At 34.2% G+C, this 22,495-nt stretch overlaps 1 protein-coding gene and 1 pseudogene across 3 annotated transcripts in view; one reads left to right on the forward strand and one right to left on the reverse strand.

Annotated features, from left to right (window-relative positions):
- Positions 1-22,495, forward strand: part of Grm8 (glutamate metabotropic receptor 8) — a 767,244-nt gene that overhangs the window by 715,135 nt on the left and 29,614 nt on the right. The gene's annotated exons all lie outside the window — the stretch shown is intronic.
- On the reverse strand, positions 15,568-16,319 carry LOC109677929 (prolyl hydroxylase EGLN3 pseudogene; annotated as a pseudogene).

Genomic DNA, 22,495 nt, shown 5'->3' on the forward strand with positions numbered 1-22,495 from the left:
GTGATTTTTCCCCCAATGTTTTAAGTTCAGATAATTTTAGACTTACACAACTGTTGCAAAAGTCACACAAAAATCTCCCATAGGACTTTGTCCAATTTCCCCTAATGTTAAAATCTCATATAATGCTCTAAGTAAAATAATCAAAACTAATAAAATCCAAACTAGTATATTAACACATTAAGTATACTTCTGGCTATGCTCTACAGGTTTTCCACTAATATCATTTCTGTATCCCAGTATCTAATCTGCGCTCTCACATTGTCTTTGTCTGTCATCCTTCCTTACTGAGTCTCTTGACTTTGAGATGGTTCCTCAGGCTTTCTTCAAATTTTTGTTATTTTGTGAAATGTCCATCAGTTTTATGTTGATTAGATTGAATATATTTATTATTGGGAAGATTATTACATAAGTAACTTCCCTTATCATTGCATTAATTGTTATGTAATATGCAGTAAAATGCAGTAACTTGTCTTACAACAAGTAAATTACACTTGCTCACTGGGTTAATATGGTTTCTTTCAGTTGTCACCAACACAAAGTCATGTGTTTTCCCTTTGTAAATGATCACAATTTATTTTAAAGTTATGTTTTGAAACTGTGTAAGTAAAATTAATAAATATTTGATACTGTGAAAGTACGTCTTTTCCTTTTTAATATTTACTGCACTAACTTCAACATCAATAAGTGACTCTTGCCTGCCACAATTATTCCTGTGATGTTCTAATATTTTTTCCCTTTGCCTCGTTCTTACTCTATACATTAATTGGAATTCTTAAAACAGCTTCCCTTCTCTTACATTCATTTATTTATTAATATATTTGCATTAGCTTGGGCACAGAATATTTATATTAGCTTGGATATTTATTTTATTTTATTCATTGGATATAATCTAATCTTCCCACAAAATTTTACTAGCTATGGTTTCACTTGGCTCCTGTCGCCTTTTGACATGACTTGTCCCGTTTTGGTTTTTATTTTGAGCATTTCCTTAATATTTTGTACCCCAAGATGTTTTAGGATTATTTTGTATTTACCTACTACAACTCTGGAATCAATTATTGCTACAAGGAATGTGGTTCCAGAATGGTGTTGATAAATCAAGATGTGGATGCTGTATGCTCATTACCAAAGGGGTGTCAATGCTTCTAGACTGTCTCAGAACTACTGTATATATATCATAGATACAAACTCTTAGACATTTATTTTATGTCAGTTTATGTATATGTACATACATTTGTAGAAAGGAATTTCAAAATCCATGACTGATACTCAAACTGATATCTCAAACTTCAAATCAACATTCTAGGGTTCACTCTAACCTTTCCCCTTTTTAAAAATTGTACTTTCTTCTCAGGTAGTACTAGCTCTGACTCTCCTTACATGTAGTATACTTACTTCTTTATTAAACCCTAGATATCATATAAAGTAGCTTACGAATTTTACCTACAGTCCTGTGAGAAACATATTTACTAGAGTGTAGCTTTTGAGTACAGTTTCATTTTATATTCATTTTCTTTTCTTGGACACATTTATGTCTTAAAATATCTTAATATAAAATGTTCCAATAAAAATGATAAGATGTATAGCATCATTAGTTATCAGATAAATACAAATCAAAATGACAATGAGCTACTCCATGCACACCCAATAGTGTGGATAAAATAAAAACACATACAATAAAATTTGATGAGGATGCAAAGAAATCGAAACCCTCATACACTGCTGCTGAAATTATAATATGATAAAACTACTTCAGAAAGCAATTTTGTAGTTCCTTAAAATGCTAAACATAGTTACCACATAACCAGCAATGCCACATATATTGCCATATTATATCTTGAAATTATAAATATATATATATATATATATATATAATTTAAAAATCCACATAAAAGCTCTTAGATGAATGTTCATGGGACTATCATTTACAATAGGTTGAAAAGTGAAAACAATTCCCCTAAAACCATCAACTGATGAACGGTTACCCAAAATGTGGATAATTCACATGAAAAAAATATTATTTGACAACAAAAATGGAATGGATAAACCTTGGGAACATTTTGATACATGACAGAAAGAAATCACAAAAAACCTCTGGCTTATCTCCAGTCTCCTTTAAACTGCTTTTGAGGATCAAGATATGTGGTTATCTAAGGAATGAAAAGCTTCATATTTTTGAACATTTTTTTGCAAAACCTTTTTAGTTGGCAGTCTGGTACTTTACTTCGGAATATGGAGAACAAAACATTCCAGGTTGTCTTAGGATGTCAACTGAACCTGACTGGGATGATTGAATTTGTCAGACATAGCAGAGAGACCAGCAAAGACAAAGACTGAGAAAAGTTCATGGTGATTTGATAACATGGTGCTTAATTTGAAACATAAATTTTCATAGAAGGATGGGAAAAAACCTAACTGGAGTGGGTTCAGGAAAAGACAGGAGGAAGTCAAGTGTAGTCAGAAAATATGGCCAAATCTCACTGAATTTTATTGTAAAATTGTGAAAATGGATTTTTTTTTTAGTGCTTACAAATTAGGAGTTCATGGAATGCTATTCATAGGGTAGAATATAATAGCTTGCTTGTATTGTTATGAAAATAATTTGGTAGAAAGGTGAAAGCTGAGACAAGAGAACATCTCAAAAGTATTGTCCTTTAATAGGTGAAGGAGATGGGATCTTCTGCACAAGTGGTGGATCATCCTTGTATACTGACAGAAGCAAAGACTGAGCTAATGACTACAGAAGCAAGTCAGTTACTGAGAGTGGTATAGAAGCTTATAGTTTTATAATTTCTTTCCTGTTTTCTTAGTGAAATAAGAACTAGGACTTCTCAGATAAAAGTAAGAAGAGCAGGTACTGCAACTGTAAGAGATGTGAAATACTCATGTTCTTCAAGGGATGGAAAGTGAATTGATGAGGACAATCTATTAGGATAGCAGGTTGCCTGAGGCCCAGCTGAGGCCTATCATTAACAACTGAAAAATGTCTTAGAACAAAGATAACTTCTGGCTTTCTGGAAGTTAAGCTACAGACAGAGCAGTGAGTTCGATTTAAGCACAGTTGGAATTCAGTTTTCTGGACATAGGCAATGACAGGAGAGAGGAACAAGAAACTGAAGGGTATTTGCAAAGCAATGCTTTTAATGGGAGACAATGAGCTCTGAGACAGTTAAAGGATTAGAGTAATAGGAATGGACTTGTATACCTGTTTATTGGAGGACATTGTAAGGTTGAAGGATTGTTATTTTTGGTACTAGAGGAATAGGTAGAGTGGTAGTCAGAGCTTAGAATGCTTAAAGTTGAAACTTTGGCAGGTGTTCAGTTATGAATGACATGATTATTTCAAGTGAGAAATGAAAAGAATCAAGAGACCAAAGAATTGGGTATTCCTCAATGTGAATGTTGTTATTAGAAAGAACAGTGGAAGTGAGAGAAAGATATTTAGTCAGATACTAAAATCATTGCTCTTTTACTTGTTGTTTAGCATTTTAATTCTTTTTTGTATTAGTCATCTCTCTTGGATTATAGGTGAGTGACAAAAGAACATACTGAAATTTTATGATTGATACCAGATATCCAAAACATCCTATAGCACTTTATGGTCTTTATGGTTATTGAGGTAATTTTACATGCATTATCTGATTTCGTTTTCATAGTTACCTAGTGAGACAATTGGAGATAGTATCAGTATAAAACATTTATAGATAGGAAATTGAAGCTCAAGTTTATTAAAGCATTCACCAAAATATCTATGACGAGGATATAATAAAGATGTTCCATGAGAACACATTCCATATGGGTATATTTTGAGAATGGCAAAGGGAAGAATTATTAAGTACCACAACCAAATATATTGACCTTATGTTTTGATATTTTAATAAAATTTTTGTCTTAGTATGAACATTTTATGCAATGTAAATTTGTGATAAGAAAATGTATGTTTTAAATTGTGAAACACATTTTACATTGGTTTCAGAATACATTCTATTTTTTTCTGCCCTAAGCACTAAATTCTCTGCCTTAAGTGCTTTCTAAAATGCATGCATAATAATTCATAATGTCTTAGCTATAGCAGGGCAATTTCTTATCAAGAGTGTATACTCTATTTAGAAGAAGGTAGAGTAAATGTACTTACGAATATAGTTGTAAAAGTAAATAAAATACTGGGAACAGCAACAATTTAACAGAATATTAAAATACTTACAGAATGAGAAGGGGATAAATATACTAGGATATGTAACTAATTTCTTTAATTGTAAAAGTGTTAAGATCCTATCTCTGGATTGGAAAAAACCCACAAAGTTTTCAGTATCACTTTTTAAAAGAAAAATCTCTAAGAAACTTAGTGATAGAAAAATGCTTCAATTTATAATGAAGCTTGTCTACTTTGTAAAAAAGAATTATCCTCCATCATAATGATGAGATTTTAGAGGCATTATGTACAAAATTAGCCAAAAAGGAGTATATTCTTATCAATTTTATTTGTAATTTACCTAGAAGTTCAGGCCAATGAAATAAGATGTTAAGGGGGTAGACTTTCTGTGTTGACTGAGCTGAGTAATGCTCATATATCTGGTTAAACATTATTGTTGGGTGTGCCTGTGAATATGTTTCCAGAAGATATTGGCATTTAAATTGGTAGATTGAGTTAAGATCACTCTCACCAATATGGCTGGTCATCATTCAACCCTTGAGGGCCATGATGCAATATAAAGACAGAGGAAGGGTGAATTCATCCTCTCTTCTCGAGCTGGGACATCCAACATCTCTTATTATTAGCCATATGTGGTCCTGATTTTCAGGCCTCAGATTTCAGCTGAATTACACCTTGGGCTTTCTCAGTTCCTCAACCTATAGATAGAAGATCATGGGAATTTTTGGTTTCCATAATTGTGTGAACTAATTCCTATAATAAATACACATATTAATAGGAAGTGTAAAAAATTCAAATAAATCCTTCTTGCTAATGTGAGAAATTTCAACACACAATACTAGATACATTATAAATAGGGAAAAATCAACATCTCTTTATATTCTACTAATTAGAAAATGGAATGTGTTTTAAAAATGTTCTTTTTATAATGGAATGAATACCTCCCTAGAAGCAACTCTAACATAGAAACATAGGAACTGTTTTAAGAAAATTACACGCCTACACTGAAAGATTGAAAAAAGATTTGGATAAAGGATTCATTAATAGGAGACTAAGCAGTGTAAAAACATCAATTTTTCTTAAATTCATAAAATAAGCATTAATTTATAACATAACATGCAGTATTAAAAAAGTTTTAAAAAGAAAGTTTCTTCTCTAATCTGAAAATGAGTATCTTAAACATCCAGTAAATATCATACTTAATAGTGAATGACTGAGAATTTTTTTTTCCTGAATTTGGAAAAACAGACAAACAAAAAAACCCAAGGGGAACAATTCTCACTGCTATTCAATATTCACTGGTGTTTCTATCCAGTGCAACACAACAAAAAGAGAAATAAAAGACAAAGTTTAGAAAGGAAAATAAAACTTTTAATTATTTGTACATGACATAAATTGTATATATGCATATGGATATCTCCAAATAATCTACAGATAAACTAATAGAATTAATATGTAAATTTTAAAAACTTATAAGATGAGTATATAAGGTTGTATTCTATCAGTATGAGGGATTCTCAAAAAACTAAAACCAGTACTACAATACTTGGCATATATTCAAGGTAATGTAAGTCAGCATAATGTAGATATCTGCACACCCATGTTTTTTGCAGCACTATTCACATAACAAATTATAATAAATATCATATATTTAGAAATGTATCTAATAAATTCATGACTTCTATTTTGAAAACTACAAAATAACAGAAAAATAATTTAAAGAAGGCCTAAATAAATGGATTGCATAAAACATTCATGGATTGGAAGATTCAATTTGATAAAGATATCAAATCCCAAAATTGATCTATTGATCTATACATTAATGCAATCCCAATCAAAATCCCAGTAGGTTGTGTGTGTGTGTGTGTGTGTGTGTGTGTGTGTGTGTATTCACATTGAAAATTGGCAAGCTCACACTAAAATTTTCATGTAATTTATAGGATCAACAATATCTAAGGTACTCTTGCAAAAATATAAAGCCAGAAGATTTATGTAACTAGGTATTGAGGCTTATTATCAATTTACAGCAATAAAGCAATATATGTAAGTTTTAGGAGGGATACATAGGTCAACGGAAAAGAGTGGAGTCTTGGAACAGACCTACATACATATGTTTGATTCATGGAAAAGCTGTAGGGTTATGGAAGTTCTTTTCTTCAGCAAATCAGATGGAGTCTGTTTGGCATCCAAATAAAAATCTTGTTCCATCCCTTTTATGATATAGACAGATCATTCCTTATTGATCATAGATACAAAATAAAGTTTTAAAAGAAACCCTGGTGCAACACATTTGGCCTGGGTTAGGCATACATTTCTTGAATAGGACAAACATACACTTAAACACATGCACAAACCTTAAAGGAAAATATTAAAAACTGTAATTGAGACTCTCAGTGATTCAAAAGATAGTACTAAGGGAATAACAACAAGCCCCATGGTAGTAGAAGATATCTACAGTATACATACAGGGGACTTATATCCAGAATATGAAAAGGAGTAGCAAAAGTTCCTAAGGAAAAGATCAACTCCTCAAAAGAAAATGGGCAGAAAGTTTGATCACTTTACAGAAATGCATACTCAAAGTAGTAATTAGTATATGAAAAGGTATTCAATTTCATTGATCATAAGAAACTTAAATAAAAACTATAGATAGATAGTACTACAACATACTTGAAGGTCTAAAATGAAAAAGTCAGATGATCTGAAATGCTAGTGATACCATGGAGTATTTAAAATTATCTTAGCCTTCTAGAAGGAGTTTAAATTAGTTCAACTACTTTGGAAAACTATTTGGCCAGCTAAGCACTGGTGTGCTTTTAAACAAGCAGTTTCACTTGGTCTATGTATTGAGCAAAAAGTCAGGTACTAGAATGTTCACAGCAGTGCTATTTATCCCAAAATGTAACAGTAATAAATATTCACACACAATGGAATATACAAACAGGGCACTTGGTTTCTTATAATTAATAGAGCTATGTGCCTTTGACTTTCATTCTTTTAAAAACACAGTATTCTTTTAATGTTTGAAAGTTAATTAATACCAAAATGGAGTAGAAAGGAAATGGAAATAAGTGTAAAAGTAGTGTTGCAGGATTCTTTTTGTAACGCATATGCCACTATCCCATTGGACAAGTCACACGGCCAATTCTGAGTTATAATAAGAGATTAAAGAGTATAGTCAAAGTACATGCATGCAGGAAGGTGACTGGTTGAAATTAGGATTTGTAAACCTATATGTAAATCACATAGGTTGGTGCTCCGTTTCCTGACTAGTAAAATTTAGCAGTATTATGACTAAATAAATCCGTAAGAAATGTTGTCTAAGGCAAAAAATATCTCGGAAAAGATATTTATAGAATTACATGAAAGAAAGTATGAGGTATGTAAGTAGTAAAGCTTGAGAGTCTAAACGTTCAGGCATCAAAGCAAGATTTATTTAACTATTCTGTACTTTAATTCTAACCTTATAGAGGTGAAAAGGAGAATAAATAAGGTCATATATCTAAAGTGTTTAAACCGTGCTTAGCACTTCTTGGACTGAACAAATGTTACTTATAATACATTATTATTCTGATTTTTTTAATAACCCAAAAGAATTGTTATAGGCACTGGGCATACAAAAATGAGAAAAGTAGAAAAAAATGTAGGTTTCAAGAATCTCACAATAAACAAAGAAATAAAACCTTAAAATATGATGGTGGTAAGCAATTAGATGAGAAATAAAGCAGAAAAAAGAATAGAGAATAATAAAGGGTATAATTTTAGACAATATCTCAAATTAAAAATAAAATCTGTATCTACATATCAGGATATTATTTCAGTATGTCAGCAGGATTAAAATTATGCAGCTATTAAAATTAGATTATTAAACAGAGAAAATATCTAAGAAGTATTTTAAATGTTCATTATCAAAGAATTAGTTTATTCTATCTTATGTAAACTATGTGTTTATTTAGATACAGTACAATATACAAAGAGTTTATCATACAAAATGTAATAACTGAAAGTTTTTGCAAATTAGTCAATAATCCATAAAAGAAATTTGTTCCATGGAAAGAGCATAGTTTCTTAAAATAAAAGGAAAATACATGCCAACAAATTATCTTTTGGTACATGAAAATTCATCAAAGTACTTTGAGTTCTTGTTGCCTAGTCTTGCAATAATTATAAATATGCATACAAAATAGTTAATGTAATATTGAGAATTAATATAATGCATATTGCTTTTGAAATAAGACACATTTTTCTCTTGACCTACGAGTATTGATAGATGCAAACATGTTCAAAAAATGGAAAAATGAACAAAAATAAATATAGATTCACAGGCATATATTTGCAAAATTATTCAACTATTGCATTCCTAAATAAATACCTATAGTTATTTTAAATTTTATCTTAAAATTAGTAAGATAATTCTTATATCAAAGACAAAAGCAATTCCTTATGCAGGCAGTCAGTTTTATTCTTTGTCATGTTTGAAGAGTTTCCTTAATCCACTTTGAGTTGATACTAATACAGGGTGACAGGCATGGATCTAGTTTCAGTTTTCTGCCAGCTGATAGCCACTTTTTCAGGCAATATTTGTTGAAGAGGCTGTTTATTCTCCATCATATGTTTTTAGCGCCTTTGTCAAAACTAAGGTGGCTTAGCTGTGTGGATTCATATCCAGGACCTCTATTCTGTTTACTGGTCTTCATATCTGTTTTTGTGCCATTACCATGCTGATTTTATTGCTATGGCTCTGTAGTATAGTTTGAAGTCACATATTGCGATACCTCCAGCGTTGCTCTTTTTGCTCAGTATTGCCTTGGCTATTTGTGGTCTTTTGTTTTGCCAAATGAAATTTAGGGTAGATTTTCAATCTCTGTGATGAATGTCATTGGAAATTTGATGGAAATTGCGTCAAACATGTAGATTGCTTTTGGTAGTATAGTCATTTTTACTATGTCGATTCTACCAATCCAAGAACATGGGAGATTTTTCCATCTTCTGTAGTCTTCCTCAATCTCTTTCTTCAGTGGTTAGTTGTTCTCCTTAAAGAGGTCTTTTATGTCCTTCATTAAGTTTACTCCTAGGTATTTAATTTTTTTTGAGGCTATTGTAAATGAAATTGTTTTCCTGTATTCTTTCTCAATTTGTTCATTGTTGGTGTATAAAAAGGCTACTGATTTTTATAAGTTGATTTCTATCCTGCTACATTGCTGAAGCTGTTTATGTTGTCTAGAAGTTTTTGAGTGGAATATTTTGGTTCTTTGCAGTATAGGATCATGTTGTCTGCAATAGGGATATTTTGACTGTTTCTTTACCTATTTGTACTCCTTTCATTTATTCTTCTTGCCTTATTCCATAGTCCTGGATTTCCAGGACTATGTTGAATAGGAGTGGGGAGAGTGGGCACCCTTGTCTCATTCCTGAGTGTAGAGGGAAAGGTTTCAGTTTTTCCCATTAAATATGATGTTGGCTATAGGTTTTCATATGTAGCTTTTATAATGTTGAGGTACATTCCTTCTATTCCTAGTTTTCTTAGAGCTTTTATCATGAAATCATGTTGAATCTTATCAATGGCTTTTTCTGTTTCTATTGAGATGATCAAGTAATTTTTGGTTTTGCTTCTATTAATGTGCTGTATTACATTTATTGATTTGCTTATATTGAACCATCTCTGCATCCCTGGGATGAAACTGACTTAGTCATGGTGAATGATCTTTCTGATATGTTGTTGGATTCAGTTTGCCATTATTTTATTGAGGACTTTTGCATTGATGTTCATTAAGGAGTTTGGCCTGAAGTTCTCCTTTTTGGATGTGTCCTAGTCCAGTTTTGGGATGAGTATAATACTGGCTTCATAGAATAAGTTGGGCAGTGTTCCTTCCCTTTCTATTTCATGGAAAAGTTTAAGGAGTGTTGGTATTTAGTTTTTCTTTGAAGGTCCGGTAGAATTCAACTGAGAATCCATCAGGTCCTGGACTTTTCTTTTCTTGGGAGATTCTTTATTGCTGCTTCAATTACATTGTGTTTTATAGATCTGTTTAGGTGGCTAATATCTTCTTGGTTTAGTTTTGGATGGTTGTAAGTATCTAGAAATTTGTCCATTTCTTCAAGGTTTTCCAATTTCTTGGAATATAGGTTCTCAAAGTAGTCTCTGATAATTCTCTGGATTTCTGTGATATTCGTTGTTATCTCCCCTTTATTATTTATGATTTCACTGATTTGGGTCTTTTTCCTCCTCATTTTAGTCAGATTTGCCAGGGGCTTGTCAATCTTGTTTATTTTTTCAAAGAACCAGATAATGCTTTCATTGATTGTTTGTTTGTTTGTTTGTTTGGTCTCTATTTCATCACTTTTGGCCCTTATTTTTATTATTACTCTTCTTCTGCTTGTTTTGGGTTTTGCTTGCTCTTGCATTTCTAGGAGTTTGAGATGTAGCATTAGGTCATAATTTGAGATCTTTCTGTCCTTTTAACATATAAACTCATGGCTATAAACTTTCCTCTTAGGACTGCCTTTGCAGTGTCCCATAGGTTCTGGTAGGTTCAAAGTCAATTAAGGACCTTAATATCAGACCTGAAACCTTGCAGTTAGTATAGGAAAGGGCAAGGAATACCCTGAAAACAATAGGTATAGGCAAGGTCTTCTTCAGTAGAACTCCAGCAGCCTAGTAACTAAGAGAAAGGATGGACAAATGGGACTACATGAAATTACATGTACAACAAAAAGAAATGCACAACAAAAGAAATGGTCTCTAAACTGAAGAGACCACCCACAGAGTGGGAGAAAATATTTGCTAACTATACATCAAAGTACTAATAACCAGAATATGCAGAGAGCTCAATAAACTAAACACCCCAAAACTCAATGAACCAATAAAGAAGTGGACAAGTGAACTAAGTTGTACTAGTTTACATTCCCACCAGCAGTGTATGAGAGTTCCTTTTTCCCCACACCCTCACCAACACTTGTTGTTTGTGTTCTTGATGATAGCCATTCTAACAGGAGTGAGGTGGAATCTTAATGTGGTTTTGATTTGCATTTCCTTTATGGCCAAGGATATTGGGCATTTCTTCATTGTTTTTTAACCATATGAACTTCTTCCTTTGAAAAGCTCTGCTTAGTTCATTTTCCCATTTCTTCATTAGGTCATCGACTTTTGGGGTGTTTAGCTTTTAGAGCTCCCTGTATATTCTCGTTATTAATTCCTTGTTAGATGTATTGCTGGCAAAGATTTTCTCCCATTCTATGTGCAGCTACTTCAATTTAGAGACCATTTCTTTTGTTGTGCAGCAGTTTTAAATTTTGATAGTCCATTTGTCAATTCTTACTCTAAGTTGCTGAGCCATTTGAATTCTATTTAGCCAGTCATTGCCTATACCTATTAATCCCAATGTATTCTCTGCTCTTTCCCTGCACTAGCTTCAAAGTCAGGTCTTATATTAAGGTCCTCAATCTGAGTTGATACTTGTACAGGTGAAAGACGTGGATCTACTTTCAGTTTTCTGCAAGGAGAAACCCAGCTATCCCAGCAACATTTACTGAAGAGACTGTCTTTCCTCCATCATATATTTTACCTTTGTAAAAAGTCAGGTGGGCATAGCTGCATGATTCATATCTGGGTCTTCTATTCTGTTCCACTGGTCTTTGTATCTGTTTTTTTGCCAGTACCATGCTGTTTTTATTGCTATGGCTTTGTAGTATAGTTTGAAGTCGCATATTGTGATACCTCAAGCATTGTTCTTTTTGCTAAGTATTGCCTTGGCTATTTGTGGTCTTTTGTGCTTCCATATGAAATTTTGGGTTGATTTTTCAATCTCTGTGATGAATGCCATTAAAATTTTGATGGGGATTGCACTGAACACCTAGATTGCTTTTGGTAGTATAGCCATTTTCACAATATTGATTCTACCAATCCATGAGCATGGGAGATCTTTCTATCTTCTGTAGTCTTTTTGAATTTTTTTCTTCAATGATTTACAGTTTTCATTATTGTGTAAGGGTTTGTGTGTAAGTAATTCTATGTTACCCTCTGATTACTTGTCTGCTTTTCTCTTGAGTTTTAATAGTTCCCATTCTTTCATGGCTATGTTTGTTTTCATCTTCTGTATGTAGGATTCCTTTGAGGATTTCTTTGGAGTTCTTGTTTAGCAGACATGTATTGTTTTAGTTTATGTTTCCCATGGAAGATTTTTATTCCTCCTTCAATTCTGAATGATGCTTTGCTGGGTAGAATATCCTAGGATTGAAATTGTTTTCTTTCAGTGCTTGAAATGTCTCACTCCATGCCCTTCTTCCTTTTAAGGTTTCTGTTGTGAAATCTGTGAATTTGATGGGTTTACCTTTATATGTTATTTGATTTTTCTCTCTTCAGCTTTCAGTATTCTTTCCTTGTTCTCTGTGATAATTGTTTTAATTATAATATGTCATGGAGCGGTTCTATTTTGTTCATGTCTGTTTGGTGTCCTGGGAGGCTTCCTGCACCTACATAGGCATATCTTTCTTGAGATTTGGGAAGTTTCCTGTTGTTGGTTTGGTCTTTTGATGGAGTCACAGAGTTCTTACATATTCCTTTTGTGGCTCTTTACTCTTTTTTCTAGGTCTTATTCTGTTTTTTCTTTAATATATATTTTGTCTTTGAGCCCTGAAATTCTTTCTTCTAGTTGTTTCAGTCAGCCAGAGTGGCTTTCACCTGTGTTTTTTAATTTGCACAAGGAACTATTTATCTCAGGTTTGCTATTTGTAATTTTTTTCTAAATATTTCTTAAGGAATATGTTCATGAATAGATATCGTTTGCACATCTTACTTTTTATGTATTTCAAATAATATTAATTCCTAACAAGATAACACTGTCTCAATTAATTGTTTTATTTCCCCTCATGTTTAAGCATTGGGGTCTATAAGTTTTCTGAGCAAGAAATGGATAGATTTAGCTGAGTTTAACATAAATTTTCTTTTATATAGTTATTGATTTAGTCAAATTTTTCAAAATTTTTGAAATTCTATTTGATTTTTTCAAAAAATTATTTACTTAACATTTTATTTTTATTGATCAAAAGATAAAATTGTATGTATTTACTGTGTACAACATAATATTTTGACATATTTACATTATGGAATAACTAAATGTACCTAATTAACAAATGCATTACTTCATATGTTTATTTTTGTGATAACATACTTACAAACACTCTCTTAGCATTTTTAAGAACACAATATATTATGTGTAAGTCACCATGTTGTGCAATAAGTTTCTTGAACTTATTCCTCCTAATGAGCTAATCTTTTGTCTTTGTTACCATCTCTGCAACAGTCCTTCTTCTACCCCAGCCTTTGGTAACCAACATTATGTTTTCTACTTCTGTGAGTTTGAATCTTTAGAAGCTATGTATAAGTGAGATCATAAAGTATTTGCCTTTCTGTACTAGTTTATTTCACTTAATGCAATGTCTTCCAGGTTTATCCATGTTGTAGAAACTGACAAGATTTTCTTCTGTTGTTATTTCAATGTTCATATTACAAAACATGAAATCTTTGCAAATTACCCTCAGGTTAATGTTTATGTTTTTTCATTAACCAAGAATGTAATATATTGTGTAGTCAGTAGATTTCTTAAATTTACTCCACCTATCTAGCTGAAATTTTGCATCCTTTGATTAAAATCTCTCTCATCTCTCACCTTCCTGATCCCTAACCATCCAAGCACCTGGTAATCACCATCGTACTGTTTGCTTCTATGGGACCAAAGTTTTTAGGTACTACACAAGAGTTATATCCTATGGCATTTGTCTTTCTGTGTCTGGCATATTTTGCTTAATGTAATGTTCTCCAGTTCCATTCATGTTGTTGTAAACAATAGAATTTCTTTCTTTTTTATAACTTGATGGTTTTCCATTATATATACATACCACTTTTTCTTTACCCATTAATTCACTGATGAACACTCAGGTTGATTCCACATCTTAACTATTGTGAATAATGCTTGAATAAGTATTATAGACATGACGTGATTAATCCGGCAAAGGAAGTACACAGACTTTGGAGTGGGATTAGCTGAACAAGAAGCCCAACTCTGCTCCTTACTTGTCTTGTGTTCTTGAATAAGTAGCCTAAGATTTCTGTGGTTCAGTTTTTTCATCTGAAAAGTGTGGACAAATGCAATACCTCCCTCAAAATGTTGGGAAAATTTATATAAAGTGGAAATGCATGTAAAGTTCTTACAAAGGGCCTGTTGCATAATAAATGATTAGAAGAATAGTTTATTGTCAGCCTGTCTTTTCAGGAGCTCTCGTCTCTCTGGTAGTCTATATCTTTGGTTTTTGGTACAGTTGGAAAGCAGAAACTTCTCACTTACCCCACTCTGACTAAGATTTTCCAGATTCCCAACTGGATCATGGCCTCAATATGATGGCCTAAGCATTAATTCTAAGGGCTTTGTTGGCCTTATTGTGCCTTTTACTGCCTTCTTACCCTGGTCAATATTTAAAGAAAGGAAGAAGTTCCTAAATCCCTGATATTCAACAGAGAAGCTAAATGCAGAAATACTTGAGTGAAGGTTTTGATACTGAATAATAGTAGCACCCAATTGTCATGTGTTATTTCAGTACTTTCAAAGCACTTTTCTATTCATTATTCACAACTAACCCTGTGAGTTTATCAGGTCAGGAACAATTTTTCCTGTTTTATATATGAAGAACAGTACTCACAAAAATTGATTTATTCACTTTTTAAAATTTTTTTTTTGTTTTATTCACATTTCCTTTAAAAAATACAGCACCCTTTTTTAATTTTGTTAAAGTAGGGTGAGCTCATTAGAAAGGAATACTGAAAAAAAACAGGCAAGCCCACACTTTCAACTCCATCTTCCCTCCAAGGATTTACATGCACATTTGTTATATATCAGTAGGTCTAGCTCTTTCCACACTGCTACCAGAGGCTGACACTATGTTACCAGACAGATTTTTATCTTTTTATTTAAATTTGACTTCCCATTCAAACAAAGCAACCAAAACCACCCATATCAAGTTTTAGTTCTCTGGGTAACTAGGTACTCCAAGTAAGAAGTGGAAATAGAGAATAAATGATGCTACATCTTCCATCAGAATTCATTACTTTTAGCAAAATGGGGCAGAACGTCCAGGTTGAAGGACCAGGAAAAAAGTGTGTCCACCCATGAGACACTTACAAATTGATCACTATGACAGCAGCCCTTTTCAGAGGTAATAATGTCATTAGGTTGTGGTAATTTTCTAGAGACCCCAACAGCCCTGGATTAGCAACATCTGGACATTGTTCAGATGACACAAATTTCTGCTTCCTGCTGTTAAGGCTTCAGTGATGCCTCTCTGTGGTATCTGTCAGTAATTTATTTTGTTTTGTTTTTTGCCACCCTCCTTTTAAATCAGAAAGTGTTCATAAGGTGGATTTCAGACATAGTCAGTCTTCAGCAAGGGCAGATTCAGTTTTCCTAGTTAAATTCCTGAATTTCTTTTTGGCTTCTGCCCTTTCTTCAGCATCAAAGTACCAAACTATCTGGTCGCATAGGAAGGCTGGACTTTGTCTGACCAGAAGAACAGGAGTCTGTCAAAAACGGGCTCCACGTCTGCTATGAATGACTTCCCTTCTGGAAATATCCGCAGGATACCGCCATGTAATTTGGCATCCCAATTCTTGTTCAGGTAATAGATGCAGGTGAGGCAACGGCCATCACCATTGGGGTTGTCCACATGGCGAACATAACCTGTTCCATTTCCTGGATAGCAAGCCACCATTGCCTTGGACCTCTCCTTGACATAGTACTTGCCCAACCGGCTACTGCAGTACAGGACCAGCCTATTGATGAGGGACAGGAGGAAGTTGATGGCCTCTCAGCCCTCCTCGTTGCCCCCGATCCACGTGATCTGGTCGCCCCGAAGGTAACGCTTGGAGACACCAGCGCGCGGCCCCGCCAGCTGGCCGTCCCGCAGGACCCCGATGTAGTGCAGCTGCTTGACCCGCTCCAGGACGCAGTCGCCCACCACCTCGCCCAGGAAGTTATCCAGGTAGCAGAAGCCGACCTCGTGCAGACAAGGCACGATGTACTCCAGGGCGATTTTCTCCAGATCGAGTCTCATGATATATCCTAGAGGCATGTCGCCCACAGAGCTGAGATGGGCAACCCCGGGTGCACGCAGAGAGAGAGAGCGACCTACGCTAGCGCGGGGAGCGGGGTCGGGGTTCAGCAACCTGCGGCGGCCACGGTCCCCGAGCCACCGTAGCGCCAGGGGCCGGGGAAAGTTGTTCGTAACTCAGGGGAGAAGAGATCCGCGTTCAGTGACCCGCGGGAGTTGTGCGCGAACTCCACGACCCAGCGCTCCACTGGCCCCGCGAGGAGTCGGAGGGCCCCTTTTAGAGATGCGGAGCAGCCACAGTGGCTGCGGCGGCCCGAGGCCTGATTTATTCACTTGTAGTTATCATATCCAGGGGTGGTATAGTTAAGCAATTAACTTCGGCTGAGTTTTTAGTAGATTTGCCTCCCAACTACACCAAACTGAGTCTACAAAAAGTGTTATTCTGGCTTTAAAAGTTTGTGCTGCTGTAATAAATAGCTCCAGATCAGTGACGTGCATCAACAGCAATGTGTTCTTTCTAGCTTGTGTCACATGTTAGGGTTTACAGTTCTACTGCCGAAGGCCCTCCTCCATCTGGAATATACCTTCTCTTGACAGGAGCAAAGAACAAGGACCAGACATTTAGTGATGCTGAAAGATTTTTCTCAGGTGTGGTGTTTCACTTGCTTATGACTTACTTTCTAAAACATATGACATGATAAAACCCAGGATGGAAAGGATGAAGTAAAGTGTTTTTTCCCATGGCATGGTCTGGAAATCTTATGACAATGAACAATGATATGCAATCATATTAAAGGGAGAGGGAATAAATGATTGAGGACCATTGCATGGTGTACAATAGGAATTCACAAAACGATAAGAATATGGATGAACTTTGCAATAGAAATAACAAAGAAGTATCAACATTCAAAGAAAAGAAATAAAAAATTGTAGAACTTGGGAAAATTTTACTGTGTATGAGAAGGTTTATCAAGGATAATACTATAGCTTTACTTTTTCTTAGATATTTGGAGATTGAGGATGGTTGTTTCTAGTGACAAAGAAGTTAGAGTCACTGTCAGATATGTATGTGTGAACTAGCTGAGGGAAAGAAGTCAAAAGAGAAATGTGTAGATCAAGCACAAGTGAAAAGCTGCTGACTTTGGAATTTTAAACCATTTATTTGACAGTCCACTTCCTTTTGGAAATACTGAGTTATACTTGCTTTCCTATAAGGTCCTGAAACCTATATAAAGTGTATGAAATGGTTCTCCCTTGAAATTTTAATAGGAAATATAGCTTGGTACTTTCCCTAACCAAAGACAAAGGTCACTGAACCTGGAAATAAATTTGATGTCTTGGGATTACATTTGACAGACTAGTCACTTTGTTAGAACATGTTAATGATGTGAACAGGTCAATCATTACAATCCATCTAAGAATATCAGAACTTCATTTTTTTTTTTTTGTCATAGCCATGGATAGTCCTGATCTGCTCAGTCATCTCCCATTAGTCTGAGGGGCTACTAACCATTTGTTTGATACATCACCACCTTAGAAAACCAATTCAAAATGCGTGCTCTGAGTATACAATTTTATTTCCCACTCACATGTCAGTCTGCAGTGGTTTATGGTTGGCTGGCACATCTCCTCCATGTGGTGATTCAGGAACCTCTGTTTTCTCCATCCAGTGGCTTTGCCATTCTCTAACATCTCATTATCATAAATGCAGAGTCAGAAGAAAACAGGCAGAGTTTTAGAGAAAGTACACATATTCTTTGTGTCTTTTGATTTCTGTGAAACACCTTAATGATGACTATCATTGTGTTCACATTGTATTGTTTAAAACCATATCTTGTCAAAGTGCTTTGTGCCTGGCTAGGTGCTCCCCAGACTCAGTTCTGCAGGATGTAAGGAGGAACACATGGTTTTTCAGACTATTAGCTTCTTATGCCTTACTCCTTTCCCCATTAAAAAAGTGTGTCTTTTTCTCATAATTTTCTTCTTGATAAGCTGCTATATTTATAAGGTTTCTTAGTTAAAATAATACAAGGGGAAAAATATAGGGGCCATTTTTTCCCATAATAATAGAAGAAAGAATATTCAATGACATTTCCTCTGTGGCAATTAAAGGTTTCAGTTGGTTGCAATTATTGTGGAAATTGAAGCATTAATAGTTTGGATATATTTGGAATTCAAGTCTATCAGATATAAGAAATGGAACAATTTATTTATATAATTCTTTACCCCATCCTTAGGAATAAACTTTTGTTAATAGCATCCAGATGGCTTCCCAACTTAAAAATAGTTTTTGCTCTAAAATTCTGTTTAGAAAATAACTTGTGGAATTTGAGATATTATTTTATACACATGATGTTACATATGATAATTGTCTTTATGTCATCTGTAAATGTCTGTTTATTCATTTAAGTGATAAAAACAGGTCCTTTGAACTAAAAACTTCAGTAAGTATTGTGTTGTTAGTAACTACTATAGAAGTCCTATAAATGAAAAGCCTTTTGTGAATACAAAACATTTAATTAGAATTTTGACACTGTAATGTATAAAGTAGCTGTGAGAGCTGAAAATATTTATTTGATAAAAGCTGACTTCACTTTTTTTATTTTCTGAGAAGATAGATGTTACACTGTTTTAGTACCTATATTTTCATATTTGGGAAAGTCCACATTCTATCACAGTGAAGTGTGATCAAACTTAGCTGTAATGTTTCGAACATGGAAGAAGTCATAAATAGCCTGATTTCACAGAATCTCTACACATATTTACACTAATTTTAGTCTCTTAATATGAAGTAAAATAACTTTTCCATGAGAAAAGAAAATATCTACCCCCCCCATGCATTAACTACTTCTCATTCCTGGATAACAATACTCATGTCACCAACACTTGTGAATGCTACTCTATATTTAAGTGAAAAATGCAGTGACTTAAAGGAAAATACAATATTTGTAAAAAAAAAAAAACTCTCAGCAGAAAACAATACACTAAGACAAATGTGTTGCAGAATTATTACAAGAAAATAAACACAGTATTTAAGATACAGGCTGTGATCACAGAGTGAGGGCTGACATGGATAAAGAACATCGGAAATGAGGAGGTTTAAGAGAATGAGAGATCAGAGGCAGGTTGCAGTGATGCCCACTACTCTGGAGGAAAGGCAGGAGGATCACAGCTCAAGGACAGCTCTGGTACAGTTAGCAAGAGACCCTATCTGAAAAACAAACTAAAAAGCAAAATGACAGGGGGCATATCCCAAATGGTAGAGAATGAGGCCCTGAGTTCAATACTCATATACATAGATGTAAAATTCACCCTTATGATTTGGGGTTAAGAACAAAACTGTTGGCCAGAGCCAAAACATCAAATGCGTGAAGATAATATGATTAATGGCAGGTACAGGGGACAAGGATGAAAGAGGATATATAGTCAATGTTACAATAGTTTGAAAGTTAGGATATTTGAGGAAAAAAATGAGTATAATGAAGAAGTAAAGAATGCCCGAACTGTCTCATCATTCCTGAAAGACATGAAAGGAAAAGAAAAATAACCATTACTGGAAAAACTGGAGGGGAAGCAGTAGTTTTGGGAAGAGCAAGGTTTCAGTTAAGACTACAGGGAAGAGGCAGAGAGAAAAGGCTAGGGACACAGAGGAGTTTGTTTTGGAATAGGAATTCTAAAATTGATTTATAGCTAAGAGAAAGATACAGAGCCAGGTTAAGCATAATGAACCAGGTGAATTGTGGACTGTCAGTGTCACTCGGGAACTCCCTGATGACTAGAGGAATAATCTACTATTTACTTTCCAATGAACAACATGGGGAAACTTAGTGGGATTGCCAATGGGTCATACCAAGACTTAAATGTGTGGGGATGGAATGAATCACCTGTAACCAGGATATCAATGAAGCTAGTTATGATGTTATACTCATTGAAAATAGGAAATTTGAGATGCTGTCTAGGCTCACTTCTCCATATTTAGATGCTTGAGCTTTCTGATAGATTCATGGCCCTAGAATATTCTTTGTAAGTTTCTTGATTCTAGCTCATATCTCAAGACTTGAATGTACTTCAAGAGTACATTCATCTGGTACTTGGGTGAGAGTTTTCAAATTTAGTCAGAATTGTGGAATATTCAAGTCCTCTTTCACATCACAGAAGCTTAAGAATAATGTGCAAGAAGAGGACCTTTAACTGTGGTCTAGATATGTGAGCAGTAGCAAAAGTACTCTTAAAATGGTTACTTGAGACCTATAGCTTATTCAAGCTGTGATCTCTGGGTGTTTCAAGGTTTTTTAGATCCATTTGACATAATTTTGAATTTTAATTTTCTTGAAAGAAGATGACATTACCATAATGAATGGATCTTCAACAGGAGGTTCTTAGTGCTAATGTTTGTGACAAGTACATACTGTACATAGCAGATAAGTGGTCTGATACAAACAGCATGCTTTTACCATGTGCAGTATAATGGTCTGGGGAGGTTACCATATGCACGGATGTTTTAGTTATCCTGAATCTTTTTCTCTTTAGAAACCTGACTACTTTGACCTTTATCTGTACCTTTTGGAGGCACCAGTCCTAGAAAAAAGTTTTCATACATTCAAATATATTCCTTTATAGAATGTTTCAGAAATGAAGATATGGGGAGTCCAGGTCTGACAGGATCAAGGAATATAAGAGTAAGAAAGGCAGACAATGCTAGGCAGGAGAGTCATGACCCTGAGTTTTGGAAGATTCCATTCACAGAGCCTGGAACACAGAGGGTTATGGGTCTGAGGTTAAGTTTGAAATGGATAGCGGTCTTATATTTGTCACCCTTTCATATACAGCTACATTGATATCTTTCCCCACTCACCTCATCTTAGGGATAATCATAGTTAATGCGCCAATATGAGTAAATATTCCTACTCCCTAGAGGTGGTTCAGGGATAAGGGTTAGTGGAGATTCTGCATTGCCACAATAATTAATTAGTTCTTTCATTACTTTCAAGGAAGACACTCTGCATGGTTTTCTTCCTTTCAAATAGCAAGAAGGCACTATAGAATATTGGAAGAGGAATGCCAAGAAAATTGCTTCTGCCAGTCTATTTCCCAAACACTTGGAAGTTACCTATTCTTACCACTATACCACCAACGTGTTCTTTCCTAAGCACTTAGATTTCTAATTATGAAAAGGATTCTGTACAATTTAAATTCTTATACCCTGGCTAGTGTGAGAACAAAAGCACAATAAAAATGTAACTGCAAATATTTCAGAGGGCTATGGGTGGAGTTTGCATGGTGAGTGGAAGTGGATACTTCTTCCTTGTCCTCACCCATGGTTTAGTAGAATGCTGGCTCTCTCATCCGTGCTGGGTTGGAGAGCAATGATCTTATATTTCCAATCTGTCTTTTACCCATGATTCTTGTTTATTTAACTTAATTCCCTTATCATCATATGATTCCTGAGCAATCATGCATTTTTTTCTAGACGTGCATATCTGTGACTTGAAGTTAGGCATAATTTGCTCTCATAATTTAAAAAATCTGATTTGCACCTATATTTATATCTTCTTTTTCTTTTCTGTGTTGATTAGTCATAACTCTTTTTGATCAAATATGATCAAATATGACTTGGTTTTATTGATCCTATTTACTAATTTTAATTTTCTATCTTATCCACTTCTTCTTTTATGTCAGATATTTCCTTCTTTTACTGTTTTCTAAATTTACTTTTTATTTTTCACTTTGACTGGTTCCACAGTTAAGTTTGAGACTTTCTTGTTTTTTTGAGATTGTCATTTTAGACTTATAATTTTCCTTCAAGCATCATATAGGTTTTATATACAAGTTTGCACAAGTGTTGTTTGCATAATTCTTATTGCTAAGTAGTTTGACTTTTCCCTTTTAAAATAAATGATATTTACTTTTAAAATCACAACTTCTGTTTATTTATTAATTGTAATTTTTGTTTAATTGTTTTAGGTGAAAGAATATATCATTATGTTTTCTTATTTAGGAAATTTATTTTTGTTTCCAAGTAATATAGTACATTATCAATTTTTATGAAGAATTAATTTACATTTTAAAATATGAGTTTCACCATGTCTATCTCCTTGTTTTTACTTTGCAGTCAAATGCTCTACCACTGAGCTATACCCCCTAGTTTTTACTTTGTTGATATTTTCTTCTCTTGGATTTTGGTCAGTTGTTCCTTTGACCTGGTATACTTGGCTGATAGTCTATCACTGAATAACTGACATT

Source organism: Castor canadensis, chromosome 2 (genome assembly GCF_047511655.1).
Source record: "Castor canadensis chromosome 2, mCasCan1.hap1v2, whole genome shotgun sequence".
NCBI lineage: Eukaryota > Metazoa > Chordata > Mammalia > Rodentia > Castoridae > Castor > Castor canadensis.